This window comes from Schistocerca piceifrons, chromosome X, assembly GCF_021461385.2.
Source record: "Schistocerca piceifrons isolate TAMUIC-IGC-003096 chromosome X, iqSchPice1.1, whole genome shotgun sequence".
Classification (NCBI taxonomy): Eukaryota; Metazoa; Arthropoda; class Insecta; order Orthoptera; family Acrididae; genus Schistocerca; species Schistocerca piceifrons.
The window spans coordinates 711619623-711623970 of record NC_060149.1 but is presented as its reverse complement, the minus strand read 5'-3'; the positions used below and the strand labels follow the sequence as shown (position 1 = coordinate 711623970).

Here is a 4348-nt window from a genome sequence, read left to right as displayed (position 1 = left end):
CCTCCCATACGACTCAATACAGGTTGCACCAACAAAGGTCTTATCACACAGGGTATCCGAAGACAGGAGAGAAAACTTTGCTCCAGGAAGAAATCAGTACCAAAATTCGAATGGCAATAGCATGAAAATTGAAATTCCGTAGAGACAAACAACTGTAACAGACACCAAAATCACAGGAGAAATTGAATCCATCTGCCGAAATTTGGAAATTTGTGGTAAGGTCTTACGGGAGCAAACTGCTGTCGTCGGTCCCTAAGCTTATGTACTACTTAATCTAACTTAAATTAACATACGCTAAGGACAACACACACACCCATGCCCGAGGAAGGACTCGAACCTCCGACGGGGGGAGCCGCGTGGACCGTGACAACTTGCCTCAGACCGCGCGGCTCAGCGGAAATGAAATGATGATGACAAAAGCTGTTCACCTCGTTTTGCACAAGGCCAACGAAGAAAGCGATTGCATTTATCGGAGTCCAACCCCAAACAGGAATCGTCAGTCCGGAGTTACATAAGAGCGAGTAGCAGGTATAAACGAGAGCCAGGTTTATACCACAACTATGCTGGAGTTTAAAGCGATCAGAAAGTCAGAGATGAACAACACCGAGATGGAGACATGTCCCATCTTTGTGATAAAACTGGTAAATGATATTGAGATTTATGTTCTATGTCTTGCATGTCATGAAAGTGCAAGGGGCTAGAAATAGACACACCTGCCACAATGTTTGTCAGTTTAAAGGATTCCGTTGGTATTACTAAGCTCCCTGTGATTTATAAATGTGTTTTTTTTTTGTCTACCAATAAGAGCATGGCTTGGTAATCCTGCAGTACAAGAATATAGTCCCTCTTTCCTCAGATGTTCAAGATCAGGGGTGCTTAGCCCGTCGATCACGATGTTTTCTCAGATGTTCTAGATCAGTGGTGCTTAATTCGTCGATCACGATTGACTGGAAGATAGCCATGGCTTTATGAGTCGATCTTTCCAAACCTTTTTCCAAAATCTATTCAAATGAGCTGTTTTTGTAAAATACTATTTTGTTAAAAATGAGTGTTTCGTATGGTATTTGTAGGCGGTAAATTTGACAACACTGTCTCCGCCTCTTCCGTCTCCATCTGCGTTACAGCGCCTTTAACACTCGCGCTAAGCAACAGTCTTCCTGTGTGATGAGATTACTACTGTGAACTGTGAATTGACGCTTTGTCAGCGGTGGTTTCCGTGAGCGGGCAGAGCGGTCATGGCTTGCCGCAGGACGAGGTGTGGTATGCGGTGTTGGGGAACTAGCTCCCCTTGCAGTAGGCTACACAAACCTTTGTTTTCGGGCTTCCACGAAACAATAATGTGCACGGTAGAGGTCTCCATCTGACGTGTATGCTAGCATGTAGTTCCGCGAAAGTCCGGGAAACGTCAATAAAGCCGCCCAGGACGCAGGGAGCAGCAGTATTAGAATTCCTTGAAGCGCGTTTGAGCATTACACTCACCAGTCTCCACCGACTGGCTACTGTAGTTACCCGAGCGCCGCTCAGTGGCCCGCTGTAGGATCATGGCACTCGAACGTGAGACGGAGGACAGTGTGAAAGTGAAACTTCATTTCAAAGAATGAATGCTGAATGCGGAAGACGAAGACCGCACCACAGTTTGGGAGAAATTTTCATCGGTGACTCATAAAGATGTCAGCTACGTGTACTGTGTTAAGTGCTCTGCTCTCCTTCTTACACTTCCGCCGCCGCGCATAAGAAGGTACATATCAGCAAGATACGACAATGTGTATGTTCTGAAACATTACTAGTTTCGGTGAAAGATAAAGTACGAGAGTAATCCCAAAAGTAAGGTCTTCTATTTTTTTATAAGTACACAGACCTGCTTATTTCTACAATGGTTTACATCAGTTTACAGCTTGAACATTTAGCGATTTTTCGACATAATCACCATTTCTGTCAATGCATTTTTGTAGACGCTGTGGCAGTTTTTGTATGCCCATGTCATACCAGCTCGCCGGCAAGCTGTTCAGAAAGTTATGAACTTCTTCTTTCACCTCGTCGCCGGAGCTGAATCGTTTTCCGGCCAGATGTTCTTTTAACCTAGGGAACAGGTGGTACTACTCACTGGGCGCCAAGTCAGGACTATAGGGAAGGTAGGTGATTATGTTCCACTGAAACTGTTGCAGGAGAGCAACGGTTTGCTGAGTGATGTGTGGGCGAGCGTTGTCATGGAGAACGTGTACGCCCTTGCTCAACATAGATCTTCTCCGGTTCTGAATTGCCAGTTTGTGTTTTTTCATTGTCTCACAGCACCTGTCAGCGTCAATTGTGGTCCCAGCGATTCAGCTCCTACGCTGAGGTGAAAGAAGAGGTTCCTAACTTTCTGAACAGCATGGCGGCGAGCTGGTATGACATGGGCATACAAAAACTGCCACAGTGTCTACAAAAATGCATCGACAGAAATGGTGGTTATGTCCAAAAATAGCTGATTGTTCATGCTGTAAACTGATGGAAACCACTATAGAAATAAACAAGTCTATGTACTTATAAAAAAATAGGAGTCCTTACTTTTTGGATTACCAAAAAATGGTTCAAAAGGCTCTGATCACTATGGGACTTAACATTTGAAGTCATCAGTCCCCTAGAACTTAGAACTAATTAAACCTAACGAACCTAAGGACATCACACACATCCATGCCCGAGGCAGGATTCGGACCTGCGACGGTAGCGGTCGCGCGGTTCCAGACTGAAGCGCCTAGAACCGTTCGGTCACATAGGCCGGCTTGATATTACCCTCGTAATAGAAAGATGTGTGGATATGTGCGACAGAGATCCTCGTCCATTTACATTAATATCAGATGCAGGATATCGCGCCTTCTGTCAGAAACTTGTAAACGTCGGTTCAGATGGGGATATGTGGACATAACCAATATTTTGCCTTATCTTACGACAGTAGCACGAAACATCGAAAGACATGCCAATGACTTAAGGGGCGAGTATGATGCCCAACATAATCCAGGCCATGTGGATGTACAGCGGATATGTGGACCGACACATACTGGAAAATGTGCTACCTATCTACTGCCGCGCACTTTGTTTATCATGATAAGGCACTGCGAAATATGGTATTGGTGACAACTCACTTTTCTGAGAAGAAAAATATCTGGAGACTTTATTAAGAACTACGACGAAGAAACATTACTCAAAATGATAGGATGAAAGCCCCAGCATCAAAATAAGATTTCACTTCTCGCTGACCGAAGCCGAAGCGCTAATATATGGAAGGCATTGCATTCCTTTCAGCATTATGTTTTGAGTACAGTCCTGAAATACATTTTTTATGACGGTTATTTGAATAATTAGGTTGGAGTGGTTTATTCCACGTGTTATGCTGCCCGTTTCATGAAGAAAACTAAACTAAAACTAAACTCCGTCCGAACAGGTCTTGGAAGGCGCAGCGGTACCGAACGGCCACCGCGTCGTCCTCAGACCATAGGCGTCACTGGATGCGGATATGGACGGGTTTGTGGTCAGCACACCGCTCTCCCGGCCATATGTCAGTTTACGAGACCGGAGCCGCTACTTCTCAATCTAGTTGCTCCTTAGTTTGCCTCTCAGGGGCTGAGTGCACCCCGCTTGCCAACAGCGCTCGGCAGACAGGATGGTCACCCATCCAAGTGATAGCCCAGCCCGACAGCGCTTAACTTCGATGATCTGACGGGAACCGGTGTTACCACTGCGGCAAGGCCGTTGACCACGAAGAAAACTGGTGATGTGAATTCGATACGGATAAGCCAGATCCAAGGAACGGAGAGTAAGTGGAACAAATTGTTTAGAATGCCATAGTCTGTAATTAGTATGAGAAAATCGGGGAGGAACGTCATTGAAAAACGTACTCACAAAAGAACTCGTCACATTTTTAGGGCCAATCAAAGACGCAGCAGGAGTGCTCGATGAAGAAAAGTTTCCAACAGTTCAGTTTGTTTTGTTATGGGCGCACAAACTGAAAAGACGTTGGAGTACAGGACCCGAGGATACAGAGGTAAGTTTAAATTACAGTAGACCGATATTTCTTCTTTAACTCCCGCTCCATTTCAACAAATGCAAATTGTACTTAATTACAAAATGTCACTTTCAGTGTCACCGTTATTTTAACAATACAGTACAACTTTCATATAACTGTCTACTAACTGTAGATACTATAAGCACTAAAAGAGCGTTGTCTGCGTCTCACAGAGAAGAAAGTAGGAATTCGGACGTCGCGCAGAATTGTAATACTTCTGTGGTTACTCTTCCGATTATTGAAAGTTATGTTCGTTTGCGATATAGATGGGATGTTGAAAACTGTACAGCAAATATCTGATGAAAA

At 44.5% G+C, this 4348-nt stretch overlaps 1 pseudogene; it reads right to left on the bottom strand.

The window, feature by feature from the left end:
- Nucleotides 1–3616: 3616 nt before the first annotated feature.
- On the bottom strand, nucleotides 3617–3734 carry LOC124723319 (annotated as a pseudogene).
- Nucleotides 3735–4348: the final 614 nt, after the last annotated feature.